At 47.1% G+C, this 16,525-nt stretch overlaps 1 protein-coding gene across 1 annotated transcript in view; it reads right to left on the bottom strand.

The window, feature by feature from the left end:
* B3GALT5 (beta-1,3-galactosyltransferase 5) overlaps positions 1-16,525 on the bottom strand; it is a 77,252-nt gene that overhangs the window by 18,392 nt on the left and 42,335 nt on the right. The window lies entirely within an intron of this gene.

The raw sequence follows: 16,525 nt of genomic DNA, 5'->3' as shown, positions 1-16,525 counted from the left end.
TCTACCATCCGGATACCACGGAAACCAAGTTCTGATGAAAAGCAAAGCACAATGCAAAAGTCCAAATGATGCCATGCTGTTTACATGGCATTGGCCTGAACACAAATCGCATCACACACCCGACCCACCGATACACCCCCGTATTCACACACTCGCCAGTCCAGCTCAGATCTTCCTGATTTGCCAGACTGGGAAGAATTAACTACTGAATAGCAAAGGACAGACACTGACCTCTCCTACAGTGTGTCATTTCCATACATTTCATATCTGTGGTTTCTTCTCCATTGTGCTTTCAATATGATCATTTCTCCGGGATCCGGTCTGAAGATCGACAGTGTCTAGGTCGACAATGTTTAGGTCGACCACTATAGGTCGACAGTCACTAGGTCGACATGGATGGAAGGTCGACAGGGTTTCTAGGTCGACATGTGCTAGGTCGACAGGTCTAAAGGTCGACATGAGTTTTTCACATTTTTTTTCTTTTTTTGAATTTTTTCATACTTAACGATCCACGTGGACTACGATTGGAACGATAAAGTGTGCCGAGCGAAGCGGTAGCGGAGCAAAGGCACCATGCCCGAAGCATGGCGAGCAAAGCGAGCCATGCGATGGGACGCGGTGCACTAATTTGGGATCCCGGTCACTCTACGAAGAAAACGACACCGAAAAAAAAAAATCATCATGTCGACCTTTAGACCTGTCGACCTAGCACATGTCGACCTAGAAACCCTGTCGACCTTCCATCCATGTCGACCTAGTGACTGTCGACCTATAGTGGTCGACCTAAACATTGTCGACCTAGACACTGTCGATTTGATGAACCACACCCCCTTTCTCCCCTCCCCTCATTCACAGTGCGCCTGACCTGGTAATTACCCGGGAATAAACCTTCTTATTACCCGGGTTGAATTACCGGGTCAGCCGGCCCAGGAATTCAGGACTGACCCTTTCACATCGCACAGAGGGGTTAATTCAGACCTGATCGCTGCTGTGTGTTTTTGAACAGCAGCGCTCAGGTCTGAACTGCGCATGCGCCGACGCCGCAGTGCGCCGGCACATGCCAGACAGCCGACGGCTGTCTTAGCCCCGTGATCGCCTCTGCCTGATTGACAGGCAGAGGCGGTTGCTGGGCGGGAGGGGGCAGACCGGCGGCGGTGGGCTTCCATTTAGGAAGCGTGGTCCGGGCACCGCAGGTGTGCCCGGACCGTTGGGGGGGGGGGCGGGCCGCGGCGGCTGAGTGACGTCACACGCAGCCGCTGCGACCCTCACAGCGACGAGTAGCGCCTGCCAGTGCACAGGAGCTGCACTGGCAGGGAGCTACTCTTGCAGCATGAAAGCATCGCTGCTGTGCAATGCGTTTGTACTGGTGCGGGGGGGTTGGGCCTGACATGTGGGGCGGACTAATCCTGTGCTGGGCGTCCCTCCGCATGTCAGTGTGCTTGATCGTAGATGTGCTAAATTTAGCACAGGTCTGGATTAGGCCCAGTGACCCGTGTCGACCTGGCAATATGCCGTGTCGATATCGGGTTATATGTGCAATGTAAAAGGGGTAATACTGAGGTCAGAGTAAAGCAAGAAAGAGCAAATAACTGTACGTCTGGGCAAACCATGCTGCAATACCAGGGGGGATGGAGGGGGGGGGAGTACATTTATTGGTTTTGCATGCAGGATAAATACTGGCTGCTTTTGCATGTAGCCCACACATGCTGGACAGCTTTGTTTTTATCCTGCAATTTAGATTTGGACATGACCCATTCAAATCGAAATCTCTCTACACATGTTACATCCGCCCCACCTGCAGTGCAGCGTGTATTTGAGTATGGTATGCTGAGCACTGTGTGTTTTTAAAGACAGGGGATGTAACTGAGTGATGAAGTGTACAAAAACCAATGATAGCTCACAAGGTAATGTATGAATGGGATGCAGTCAATTTACCTACAATCAAAATACCGACGGTCAAAATACAGACACTTAAAATACAGACAAGTTCAAAATACTGGCATTTAAAATGTCGACAGTTCAAAAAGTCGACATGAGTTTTTCATGATTTTTTCATCGAAACCGACTTGTTCATACTTTACCATCCCAGTGGACCTGGAGGAGGAATATAATAGTGTACCAAGTGCAGCGAGCCATGCGAGGGGACACTGTACACTTATACGGTGCCCACGTCGACCTATGTCGACATACACGCAAAATTATGAAAAAGATGTGTCGACGTTTTGACCTGTCGACATTTTAAATGTCTGTATTTTTACCCTGTCGGCGTTTTGACCATAGGTCAATTGTTGTTGGTATTTTGACCGTCTGAATTTTGATTTAGGTATTTCATACTGATCCCGTGTGAATATGGTACAGGAGGTATCATGTTTAAATCTCTTGCGTTGCGTGTTGTTAATTAGCTACTGTAGTTTACTTCAAGTAAAAAGTAAAAACATCAGACACCATTGGTGTTTCCAAACCAATGTTTAGGACGGAGGTTCCCAAACTCAGTCCTCAATACCAGAACAGTTCAGGTTTTAAGAATACCCATGTCTGAGCACAGATGGTCATATCAAACTGATTGAGGTACGAATTAATGCCCAGATTTATCAAGCCTTTGGAGAGTGATAAATATCACGGTGATAAAGTGCCAATCAATCAGCTCCTAACTGTCATTTTACAAACCCAGCCTGTAACATGACAGTTAGGAGCTGATTGGCTGGTACTTTATCACCGTGCTATTATCACTCTCCAAGGCTTGATAAATTGGCCCCTAAGTCATCTCTGCCCAAGCTTGGTTATCCTTAAAACCTGGACCTTTAGGTATCTTGAGGACCAGGTTTGGGAACCTTTGGTTGGTTTAGGATGTAACAATGCTTTTTTACCACCTTTACCAAGGTGTGTCGAAAACGCTCTGTAAAGGCGTTTTTGACACACCTTTCATTATATCTAGTAGGCAAACTTTTTTGTAGTTAAAACCTTGGAGTGTGACAGACTAAGGGGTAAATTTACTGAGCTCCGTCCAAATTTGCAAACATGGGAGTGTCTGGTCTATTTTTCAATCACGGACATTTACCAAAGACAAAACTCAGGGGAGTTGGCTCAAATAGAATTTCATAACACTGGTGTAATCACAAATACGATCAAATACACCATCGACCAAACTCTAAAAGTACTTTTGATAGAAAACAACAGAACGCGGAAATTTACCAAGATTCGTGTTTGCAAACACACCTGGGAATTGTCCAAACTCGCCCCCAAAATAGATGTTTCAAATGGACCCACCTCACCAGCAGCGTGTCTGCTAAATCACCCGTGATGATTTCATTGCTTACAATAGAAAATTTCTTTTGTAACAAAAACCCCCATTAAGCATAAACAATATACTTATTATTTAAAAAACAACAATAAAAAAAAAGTTCCCAATAATTTTGGATACCATAACCAGACATGCTCATTTTAGTTTTTACTTAATAAACTGTATATACACAGGTTTTGGGGGGGGGGGTTAAATGTGAAGGTGTTATGACTTGTTTTTTTTTTTTTTTTATTTGAGTTACCCATATAATCAAATAAATACCCATATACCTTTCCCATGGATACTTAAAAATGAAAATATCTAAATGGGTTTTCTAGTCATGAATCATAAAAAATTGTCACGTAAACCTTTCTTTGGTAACATTTAAAGGTTGTAATTTTCATAAGAAATGACATACTGTATCACTTCAGTAACAACTGTGTACTGTATGTACATTTTGCAAACACGGACTGGAATACGGGCGCATTTGAATAAAACAGACAGGACTCAAAACCAGCCATTTATGGGAGTGTTTGGTGATTCTCGCCTAACACTCCTGTAAAATACGATTGCATACACCATCAGAAAACACAATCCCCCAAAACAGGGAAGCATAGTAAATTTCTGTATTTCATTTACAAAAATACTCCCGCGGAGAGAGATAAAGTACCAACCAATCAGCTTCTGTTATTGTACAGGCTGTGTTTGAAAAAATGGCAGATAGGGGCTGATTGGTTGGTACTCTCTCCAAGCTTTGAATAATCTTCCCCAGTGTTGGAATGCCAAAGAATATCTTAATATTGTTTCTACGCAGTTCATTGTGTATAGAGTCTTGCAGGGAAATGCAGTTATTCTCAAAAGATAAAAAGTTTCCGTACTTTGAACTTGCCCACTGTTCACAATCTACTGTATATCAGACGCATTTGGTAAGAATGTTTTTCAAGAGCGACTATAATTAGATATATACGAAATATATATTTTTTTATAAATAGTACTTTAAACTGCCATCCTTGCCAGCAACTGAATAATTCAGTAGAGAAGGATGTATTAAAATACCAAATCTAATTACAGTAATACAAATAGAATTGAATCTATAGTAAACTGCAAGGACACAACAGTGGCGGCCGATGACGCATCCCAGAGCCAAAAAATCAATACAATGTCCTAACATTAATAACATAGCTTTATATATAAAGGTATATGTGACCGTGGGTATATGTTGTTATTTAGTGCCTGTGCCGCAAGTGAATTAGAACAGTAATATAGAAATAAAAATTATAACTCAAACAATAGTAGCAAGAAGACTCCATTGAGAATATTAACAACTGTCAGTTAAAGTTTGTCACAGCCAATTATTCACCAGCTGACCAATCAGAGGCCTATAAGCTCAGGTAATAATAATAATAATAATAATAGGCAAGCATATCAAATTCCAGAACCGCCCACATAACTTTCATAAACTTTCCTATCAAATTGCATCCACTCTGCACAGTCCACACCAGGGCCGTAACCAGGTGTGTGCCAGCGGTGCCTGGCACACAGCGCACATGCACTGTGGGCGCAGTACCACTGGTAACACCCGTAGTTCCGCAATGCAATGTGAGCCTGCGGTAGTTAAAGTGCAGCCGCAGACAGTAAAGCCCTGCCCCTACCCTCGGAAACATGATCTTACAGTACAGCCAAACCACTTGCCCCCCCCTCCACCAGAGGTTATAATGAGCCGCGGCAATACTGCCCAATCCCCTCCGCCGCCGCCACCACCACCGTAGGTTAAAGTGAGCTGCGGGTTGCTGTAGTGCCCGATCCTCCCCTCACCTCGCACCCACTCCTGCCAGAGTTACAATGCAGTGCATACAACGGCAACCCGGCAGTCATGTCCTCCCCCTCCTGCCTGGAGGTTACAGTGACTATCTTCTGCACTCCTGTAGAAGACCTGTACTCCCAGGGGACATGCCGGCTGAAAATCTCTAGATCTACAACCACACACAGTGGCAGTGAGCGGCCTGCGAGCTCCTGGACTGCGTGTAAGCAGACCCTCTGCCCAAGCCTGTGCTTGTCAGTGAGCGGTCTGGTCTCCGGGCAATGGATTGACAGTGTCCCATGAGATCAGGATCATGCAGCAGTCACACAACTACAACTGGGTGAGCAGAACAGCAGCAAGTGGTAGGGACTCTTCATGCCAGCCCTTAGAAAGGTGAGAGGAGAGAAGTGCCTGGGTCCTGATGCTGTGGAGCCACAAGTCCCATCATGTCCTGACAGACATTACATGATAGAGCATGCTTGGACTTGTGATGCCACCATAGCTGGGGAGCAGACATTGCCTACCTCCAAGTTCTCATGATTTTTGTTCAGGCCATAGCGAGGTGTGTGCCGAGTGTTCTCGGCCCACGGTACATAATTATTGAGGACAGAGAACCGCCTGTAATGTGTAAAAGGGAGCTCTGCCTGCTGTAACATGTAAAAGGGAGCTCTGCCTGCCATAACGTGGAAAAGGGGCTCTACCTGGAGTAATGTGTAAAATGGGGCTCTACCTGGCGTAATGTGTATAAGTGGCATCATTTGATTAATGGAGACCACTGTGCAGGGTAATATGAATTGGTATTATTTTGTTGCCACGCCCCTAACACATAAAGCCACACCCCTATAGTTTGGGCGCACACCTACAGCACACACTGGCCCTATTTTAAATATGGTGGGGGGGGGGGGGGGGGGGCGCTGGGGGGCGCTGAGGCTGTTTCTTGCACACAGCGCTAAAATGTCTAGTTACGGCACTGGTCCACACATATCCTCACATGTCTTCTCATTCTTCATTTTCCCTTCCTCTCGACCCCGGTTCATCATTGCTGTATAACCATATCATACAGCCCACCTAGAACCTTTGCAATCTGGCGAACAACTATGTAATAGATAGCACCTATCCTTGTGTATCAATGCCTATTTCCCTATAGATTGTAAGCTTGCGAGCAGGGCCCTCCTACCTCTATGACTGTTTGTTATCACCCAGTTTTATTATATAATTGTTATATCCAATTGTAAAGCGCAACGGAATTTGCTGCGCTATATAAGAAACTGTTAATAAAAAAATAAATAAATAAATAATAATACTAATAATAATTTTATTAATATAGCTATTTTCTCCAGCACAACACAAAGGTGCTTTACAGACATCAAAAAGTAATTGATATTGCAGCAAGTAGAGAACCACACAGAAATAATGAAAATCAACAAAAACCTAGAGAGCACAGTAAGCATAATGCAGGGTTGTTGCAGATATTTTGGGCAATAACCTCCATGGGAAATATATTCCACCCACGAAAGGAACCAGGTGAGGCAGCCATCTTGAGTGCACTACGTTGGATTACCTTAGGCAGAATAGGTTACGCCAAGCAGAGATGACACAAAATGGGTAGTTGCAGCGTCCTAACACTAGGAGTAGGCATACCCGCCAGGTCCTTGTATTTCTCATCCCATCCACGAGCGTACCAGGTGAGGCAGCCATGTTGGACGCACTACGAACGTTACACTATGGGAGATAAGCCATGCATGGACCCAAGGCATACCATATATGGGAGTGAGGACAGTTTAGGATTTCATCCCCACTGATAGATTCTAGATGCATTTTGCATGTGCTATGATACAAATGCAAATGTCTGACACTGGAAACTATTGTTTACATCCAGTACCCATACCTGTAGGTGTTTCACTTTATTTTTGCATTTAAAGGCACTGGAAGGTCTACACATAACGTACAATAATCACAAGAAGGTGGTGTTTTATTATTATTATCAGGACGTGGCAATGGATACCAATATAACATAGCGGCACAACAGTCCCAGACAGCTAAATGGCATTTAATAAAGGGGGTGGAGCCAGCGAAGATGTCCACTCACAGCATCGACCAGCACTGCATTACCATCTGCTGCATCTTTAGACACCACCATCTGTCGCACCAACGAAACTTGCAACTTCTTTCAGCGACACAGCTGCGACACTCCCATCTCCTTGCAACTATCTAGCCACTCCCAGTTACCGTCCAGGAACGCCCCTAACATTTCTGCAACAGCGCATCTAGATATCTGCGACTTTATACAAACATAATCAGGACACATGCGTGATGCGACTTAGATGCATGCACAAGTGTAAAATATCACTGCTGGGAACTACTTAGAATCAGGCAGACAGTTGTGAAAAGTCCAGCAGATTTTAATAATACAGTACAAATAAATTGCATTGCCCATTGGAAGAAAATGAAACACAGAAAGGAGCAGCCCAAAGCTAGATAATAAGGCAGCAATTTATTAAAAGATACAGGTGGCCAAAGCTTAGGATGCAGTAATGTGCCGTTGTCAATGGATCTTTATGTTGTAGGTTATACAAGACACGCAGGACCCTTTATGCTGGAGATTAGCGGGACATGCAAAGTTTAACATACCAGGCATGTCAGCCATGACAGTATAGGGTACTTTTATGGCTGAAGTGCTTGGTCTGTTTGATGTCTGTGTTGTGAGTCTCTGTCACCATTCTGCGGAATAATGGTGGGAACTTGCAACACAAACATACTGTAACTTGTGACGTGAGGATGACTGGGAGTACAAGAATAACATTTGGGAATAGCATTATCCTGCAGTTGTGAATGCTTTCCCATGAGAACAGGCACGGTTATATGACAAGAAGGATTGCAGCAAAGGAGCCTGGACATGTCTTCCTGTACAGCAAATTCAGATTGTGTGCCACTGTGAATAATACTGCATACATGCCAGAACGGCCGGGATGTTATAAAAAAATCAGGCGGCGCTCCAGGCCGCCCGGCAGCGTAGTTAAGTCTCCCGATCAGATGCCAACATCCTACACACACACCCCCCCCATCCCCCTGCGCACCCCTCAGAAGCTGCCAACACCCCCTACCCCTGCAGTTGTCCACGAGTGGACGGTCCAGGGGGTCCGATGTTACCTCCTACCTCACAATGCCGGTAATCTTGGCATTGTGCCGCATCACGCCCCACTCTGTGCCGACCTGGCAGCCCCGTCCCGGAGGGTCCGTGTGCACCGCCAGCCCTGGTGAGTTCTTATTTTGACAAATAGCCCCAAAGAATATTTTCTATCGCTACCGTGAACTGTAATAGAAAATACTTAAGTATTTTTTGGGGCTGTTTTCTGAATAGACCCATTCATGTTATAATAAGATTGTCATCTTGTTCCAGGTATAGTGGTCATTTCATAGACTAATAATGTTAGTTCCATGTAACGTCGCTGTCATCAAACTTTTTGTGGCCGGGGGATGTTGATCTTCCACAGTAAGGGGTACATAAGAGGTAAATGTGAGGATTTCTCATAATGGAAACAAGAATCAGTGTTTATGTAATGCAAGACATATGCAGTGTATAATATAGACACAGAGCAGTAAATGTTTATATTCCAGTACTATATACATGAGAACTGTGCTCAGTCATCTGCAAAGAAGTGTCTAATGCTACCAGTCAATGGCGTAGCTACCATAGGTGCAGGGAGAGCAGCTGCTATGGGTCCTAGAGCTGAGAAGGGCCCACCTTCCCTGTCACAGTTACATGTGTTACATACAGAGCCGGCCCTAACCAATATGATGCCCTAGGCAAGATTTTGGCTGGTGCCCCCTAGCACCGCCGCTAGTTCTGCAGGACATGCCAGGCATGAGTCAGCTGGCAGCTCTGCTAATGTTGGGGTGCCTTTTGTTTATGAAAATGCATCTTATTTGCATTACTATGTGGCTAGGATGCACAAGCAGCTTTTGCTGATTAAAATGATATGCAGCATGCCTATATTCTGTGTGCGACTGCAGCTGTATCTGCATATGAAATGCTACATTACAGTGATTTCCACAGAATATAGGCATGCCGCATATCATTTTAATCAGCAGAAGCTGCTGGTGCCCCTAAGCATACTAAATGCCCTAGGCATTTGCCTAGTTTGCCTATGCCTAGGGTCGGCTCTGGTTACATACAGGGTGTAGCTATCATAGGTGCAGGGAGTGCAGCTGCTATGGGGCCCAGAGCGGAGAGGGGCCACCGTCCCTGGCACAGTTACATGTGTTACATACAGGGGTGGTCTTCTGTATGCCGGCAGTCGGGCTCCCGGCGCTGGGAGCCCGACAGCCGGCATACCGACACTTATTTTCCCTCGTGGGGGTCCACGACCCCCTTAGAGGGAGAATAAAATAGTGTGGCGCGCGTAGCGCGCCACCGTGCCCGTAGCGTGGCGAGCGCAGCGAGCCCGCAAGGGGCTCATTTGCGCTCGCCACACTGTCGGTAAGCCGGCGGTCAGGCTCCCGGCGCCGGAATGCTGGTCGCCGGGAGCCCGACCGCCGGCCAGCCGTAGTGAACCCACATACAGGGTGTAGCTACCATAGGTGCAGGGAGTGCAGCTGCTATGGAGCCCAGAGCTGAGAGGGGCCACCTTCCCTGTCACAGTTACATGTGTTATATACAAGGGTGTAGCTACCATAGGTGCAGGGAGTGCAGCTGCTATGGGGCCTAGAGCTGAGAGGGGCCACCTTCCCTGTCACAGTTACATGTGTTATATACAGGGTGTAGCTACCATAGGTGCAGGGAGTGCAGCTGCTATGGGGCCCAGAGCTGAGAGGGACCACCTTCCCTGTCACAGTTACATGTGTTATATACAAGGGTGTAGCTACCATAGGTGCAGGGAGTGCAGCTGCTATGGGGCCCAGAGCTGAGAGGGGCCACCTTCCCTGTCACAGTTACATGTGTTATATACAGGGTGTAGTTACCATAGGTGCAGGGAGAGCAGCTGCTATGGGGCCTAGAGCTGAGAGGGGCCACCTTATCTGTCACAGTTACATGTGTAATGTATATTTCTCTAACGTCCTAGTGGATGCTGGGGACTCCGTAAGGACCATGGGGAATAGACGGGCTCTGCAGGAGACATGGGCACTTTAAGAAAGAATTTAGATTCTGGTGTGCTCTGGCTCCTCCCTCTATGTCCCTCCTCCAGACCTCAGTTTGAATCTGTGCCCGGACGAGCTGGGTGCTGTTTAGTGAGCTCTCCTGAGCTTGCTATGAGAAAGTATTTTGTTAGGTTTTTTTATTTTCAGGGAGCTCTGCTGGCAACAGACTCCCTGCATCGTGGGACTCAAGGGAGAGAAGCAGCCCTACTCTCTGCAGATAGGTCCTGCTTCTTAGGCTACTGGACACCATTAGCTTCAGAGGGAGCGTACACAGGATCTCACCCTCGTCGTCCGATCCCGGAGCCGCGCCGCCGTCCCCCTCGCAGAGCCGGAAGACAGAAGCCGGGTGAAAGAAGCAAGAAGACTTCGAAATCGGCGGCAGAAGACTCCAGTCTTCACTGAGGTAGCGCACAGCACTGCAGCTGTGCGCCATTGCTCCCACACTACACCCACATACTCCGGTCACTGTAAGGGTGCAGGGCGCAGGGGGGGGGCGCCCTGGGCAGCAATTAGAGACCTCTTTGGCAAAAGTTTGCATATATACAGTTGGGCACTGTATATATGTATGAGCCCCCGCCAAAAATTGTACATGAAAGCGGGACAGAAGCCCGCCGTCGAGGGGGCGGGGCTTCTTCCTCAGCACTCACCAGCGCCATGTTTTTTCTCCACAGCACCGCTGAGAGGAAGCTCCCCAGCCTCTCCCCTGCAGTTACACGGTAGAAGAGGGTAAAAAGAGAGGGGGGGCACATAATTAGGTGCAAAAATCAATATAAACAGCAGCTACTGGGTTAACATTAAGTTACTGTGTTATTCCTGGGTTAATAGCGCTGGGAGTGTGCTGGCATACTCTCTCTCTGTCTCTCCAAGGGGCCTTATTGGGGAATTGTCTTCAGATGAGCATTCCCTGAGTGTGTGGTGTGTCGGTACGTGTGTGTCAACATGCCTGAGGTAAAAGGCTTCCCTAAGGAGGAGATGGAGCAAATATGTGTGTGAGAGGGTGTCTCCGTCGACAACGCCGACACCTGTTTGGATATGTGTAATTAAGTGCTAAGGTGAATTTATTGCACAAAAGATTAGAGAACAGACAGGGAATCTACCCAAGTCTGTCCCTATGTCGCAGAGACCTTCAGAGTCTCTCAATGATCACTATCCAAAATAATAAACACTGATATCGACACGGAGGTTGACTCCAGTGTTGACTACGATAATGCAAAGTTACAGCCAAAATGGCAGAAAAGTATTCAATATATGATTATTGTAATAAAAGATGATTTGCATATCACTAATGACTCATCTGTCCCTGACACAAGGGTACACATGTTTAAGGGGAAGAAAGCTGAGGTAAATTTCCCTCCTCTCATGATGAAAAAGAGTGGGAATCTCCAGACAAGAGACTGCAGTTTCCCACAAAGAATTCTCAGGGAGTATCCTTTCCCTACTAGGGCCAGGATACGATGGGAATCTTCCCCTAGGGTGTCACGTTGGCCCAAAAGGTAGCCCTGACGTAACAGCTATCCTCAGGGATCCTGCAGATAGCGTGCACATTCTGGTACACTACTCAGACCGGCGATTGTGTCGGCAAGGGTTTATAGCGCTGTGGCAGCGTGGACAGGTACCTTATCAGCAGAGATTGAGACCCTAGTATGTATATATATATATGTATATATATATATATATATATATATAGAGAGAGAGAGAGAGAGAGAGAGAGAGAGATAGAGAGAGAGATATATATTAAAGATGCTGTCTTAAGAGATATATATATAAAAAACATGCCCAAAGAGACATGAGTCTACTGGGTCCTAGAGTCAAAGCTATGTCAATTTCTGCTTGACGTGTCCTGTAGAATATGCAATGGACAGATGATGCCGACTTAAGAGGCATATGGAAGGCTAAGGATTGTGTGGAGAAGCTACAGCTGGTAATTCTGATATTTTGCCTTATATTCTTGCACAGCCTAGGAAAGCACGACATTATCAAATGCAGCCTTTCGAACAAAGAAACAAGAAAGTCCGAGGTGCGTCCTTTCTTGCAAGAGGCAGGGGCAGAGGAAAGAAGCTGCACAACACAGCTAGTTCCCAGGAACAGAAGTCCTCCCCGGCCTCTACAAAATCCACCGCATGTCGCTGGGGCTCCACAGGCGGAGCTAGGCCCGGTGGGGGCACGCCTTCGTAAGTTCAGCCACAAGTGGGTTCACTCCCTGTTAGATCCCTGGGCAATAGATATTGTGTCACAGGGATACAAGCTGGACTTTGAGGAGATGCCCCCTCACCGACGGCCCTGCCGGCTTCCCCCCACGAGAGGGAAACAGTGTTAACTGCAATTCACAAATTGTATCTTCAACAGGTGGTGGTCAAGGTTCCCCTCCTTCAACAAGGAGGGGGTTATTATTCGACCATGTTGTAGTCCCGAAACCGGACGGTTCGGTCAGACCCATATTGAATTTAAAATCCCTGAACATATACCTGAAAAGGTTCAAGTTCAAGATGGAATCGCTAAGAGCGGTCATTGCAAGCTTGAAAGGGGGAGATTTTATGGTGACTCTGGACATAAAGGATGCATACCTTCATGTCCCCATTTATCCACCTCATCAGGTGTACCTCAGAATTGCGGTACGGGATTGTCATTACCAATTTCAGACGTTGCCGTTTGGTCTCTCCACGGCCCCGAGAATATTTACCAAGGTTATGGCGGAAATGATGGTGCTCCTGTGGAAGCAAGGTGTCACTATTATCCCGTACTTGGACGATCTCCTCATAAAAGCGAGATCAAGAGAGCAGTTGCTGAACAGCGTATCACTTTCTCTGGAAGTGTAACGGCAACACGGCTGGATTCTATATATTCCAAAGTCGCAGTTGGTTCCAACAGCTCATCTGCCTCTCCTAGGCATGATCCTAGACACAGACCAGAAAAGGGTTTATCTCCCGATAGAGAGAGCTCAGGAGCTCATGACACTGGTCAGGTATCTATTAAAACCAAAACAGGTGTCAGTACATCACTGCACTCGAGTCCTGGGAAGGATGGTGGCATCATACCAGGCCATTCCCTTCGGCAGGTTCCATGCGAGGACCTTCCAATGGGACTTACTGGACAAGTGGTCCGGATCACATCTTCAGATGCATCGGTTAATCACCCTATCCCCCAGGGCCAGGGTGTCTCTCCTGTGGTGGCTGCAGAGTGCTCACCTTCTCGAAGGTCGCAGATTCGGCATTCAGGACTGGGTCTTGGTGACCACGGATGCAAGCCTCCGAGGGTGGGGGGCAGTCACACAGGGAAGAAATTTCCAAGGGCTGTGGTCAAGTCATTAGACTTGCCTTCACATCAACATCCTGGAACTAAGGGCCATATACAACGCCCTACGTCAAGCGGAGTCCCTGCTTCGCGACCAACCGGTTCTGATTCAGTCAGACAACATCACCGCAGTGGCTCATGTAAACCGCCAAGGCGGCACAAGGAGCAGGGTGGCGATGGTAGAAGCCACCAGAATTCTTCGCTGGGCGGAGAATCACGTAAGCGCACTGTCAGCAGTGTTCATTCCGGGAGTGGACAACTGGAAAGCAGACTTCCTCAGCAGGCACGACCTCCACCCGGGAGAGTGGGGACTTCATCAGGAAGTCTTCACGCAGATTGCAAGTCGGTGGGAACTGCCACAGGTGGACATGATGGCATCCCGCCTCAACAAAAAGCTGCAGAGATATTGCGCCAGGTCAAGAGACCCTCAGGCGATAGCTGTGGATGCACTGGTGACACCGTGGGTGTTCCAGGTGGTCTATGTATTTCCTCCTCTTCCTCTCATACCCAAGGTGCTGAGAATCATAAGAAAAAGAGGAGTGAGAACAATACTCATTGTTCCGGATTGGCCAAGAAGGACTTGGTATCCAGATCTGCAAGAAATGCTCACAGAGGACCCGTGGCCTCTGCCTCTAAGACAGGACGTGTGCAACAGGGGCCCTGTCTGTTCCAAGACTTACCGCGGCTGCGTTTGACGGCATGGCGGTTGAACGCTGGATCCTAGCAGAAAAAGGCATTCCGGATGAGGTCATTCCTACGCTGATAGAGGCTAGGAAGGATGTGACGGCTCAACATTATCACCGTATATGGCGAAAATATGTGGCTTGGTGTGAGGCCAGGAATGCCCCTACGGAGGAATTCCAGCTGGGCTGTTTCCTTCACTTCCTACAGTCGGGAGTGACTTTGGGCCTTCAATTGGGTTCCATTAAGGTTCAGATTTCGGCCTTATCCATTTTCTTTCAAAAAGAACTGGCTTCTCTGCCTGAAGTTCAGACGTTTGTAAAGGGAGTGCTGCATATTTAGCCCCCTTTTGTGCCTCCAGTGGCACCTTGGGATCTTAACGTGGTGTTGAGTTTCCTGAAATCACACTGGTTTGAACCACTCAGAACGGTGGAAGTAAAATATCTCACGTGGAAGGTGGTCATGCTATTAGCCTTGGCTTCGGCTAGGCGTGTGTCAGAATTGGCGGCTTTGTCACATAAAAGCCCTTATCTGGTTTTCCATGCGGATAGAGCAGAATTGCGGACCCGCCCACAATTTCTGCCGAAAGTGGTTTCATCCTTTCATATAAACCAACCTATTGTGGTGCCTGTGGCTACTACTGACTTGGGGGATTCCGAGTCACTGGATGTGGTCAGGGCTTTGAAGGTTTATGTAGCCAGAACGGCTAAGGTCAGGAAAGCAGAATCTTTGTTTATCCTGTATGCTTCCAACAAGCTTGGGGCGCCTGCTTCAAAGCAAACTATTGCTCGCTGGATCTGTAACACGATTCAGCAGGCTCATTCTGCGGCTGGGTTGCCGCTGCCTAAATCAGTTAAGGCCCATTCCACAAGGAAGGTGGGCTCTTCTTGGGCGGCTGCCCGAGGGGTCTCGGCATTACAGCTTTGCCGAGCGGCTACTTGGTCAGGTTCAAACACCTTTGCAAAGTTCTACAAGTTTGATACCCTGGCTGAGGAGGTCCTTGTGTTTGCTCATTCGGTGCTGCAGAGTCATCCACACTCTCCCGCCCGTTTGGGAGCTTTGGTATAATCCCCATGGTCCTTACGGAGTACCCAGCATCCACTAGGACGTTAGAGAAAATAAGATTTTACTTACCGGTAAATCTATTTCTCGTAGTCCGTAGTGGATGCTGGGCGCCCGTCCCAAGTGCGGACTTCTTCTGCAATGCTTGTATATAGTTATTGCTTAAATAAGGGTTATGTTATAGTTGCATCAGGGTTTATCTGATGCTCTGTGATTGTTCATACTGTTAACTGGGTAAAGTTATCACAAGTTATACGGTGTGATTGGTGTGGCTGGTATGAGTCTTACCCATGATTCCCAAAATCCTTTCCTTGTACTGTCAGCTCTTCCGGGCACAGTTTCTCTAACTGAGGTCTGGAGGAGGGACATAGAGGGAGGAGCCAGAGCACACCAGAATCTAAATTCTTTCTTAAAGTGCCCATGTCTCCTGCGGAGCCCGTCTATTCCCCATGGTCCTTACGGAGTCCCCAGCATCCACTACGGACTACGAGAAATAGATTTACCGGTAAGTAAAATCTTATTTTTTCACCACTGGATGGTACATAGAGACAATTACAAACATTAGCCTTGTGGCCTTCAACATATCTAGTTATGCTCCCGGACCTGATTATTATAATTTGGTATATAATGAACTGGAATGCATTATAATTAGTGATGTGCACCGGAAATTTTTCGGGTTTTGTGTTTTGGTTTTGGGTTCGGTTCCGCGGCCGTGTTTTGGGTTCGAACGCGTTTTGGCAAAACCTCACCGAATTTTTTTTGTCGGATTCGGTTGTGTTTTGGATTCGGGTGTTTTTTTCAAAAAACCCTAAAAAACAGCTTAAATCATAGAATTTGGGGGTCATTTTGATCCCATAGTATTATTAACCTCAATAACCATAATTTACACTCATTTCCAGTCTATTCTGAACACCTCACACCTCACAATATTATTTTTAGTCCTAAAATTTGCACCGAGGTCGCTGGATGGCTAAGCTAAGCGACCCTAGTGGCCGACACAAACACCTGGCCCATCTAGGAGTGGCACTGCAGTGTCACGCAGGATGGCCCTTCAAAAAAATACTCCCCAAACAGCACATGACGCAAAGAAAAAAAGAGGCGCAATAAGGTAGCTGTGTGACTAAGCTAAGCGACCCAAGTGGCCGACACAAACACCTGGCCCATCTAGGAGTGGCACTGTAGTGTCACGCAGGATGGCCCTTCAAAAAAATACTCCCCAAACAGCACATGACGCAAAGAAAAAAAGAGGCGCAATGAGGTAGCTGTGTGAC

This window comes from Pseudophryne corroboree, chromosome 2 (genome assembly GCF_028390025.1).
Source record: "Pseudophryne corroboree isolate aPseCor3 chromosome 2, aPseCor3.hap2, whole genome shotgun sequence".
Lineage (NCBI taxonomy): Eukaryota > Metazoa > Chordata > Amphibia > Anura > Myobatrachidae > Pseudophryne > Pseudophryne corroboree.
Note: the sequence above shows the minus strand (reverse complement) of the source record. Positions and strands in the feature narration are given on the sequence as shown.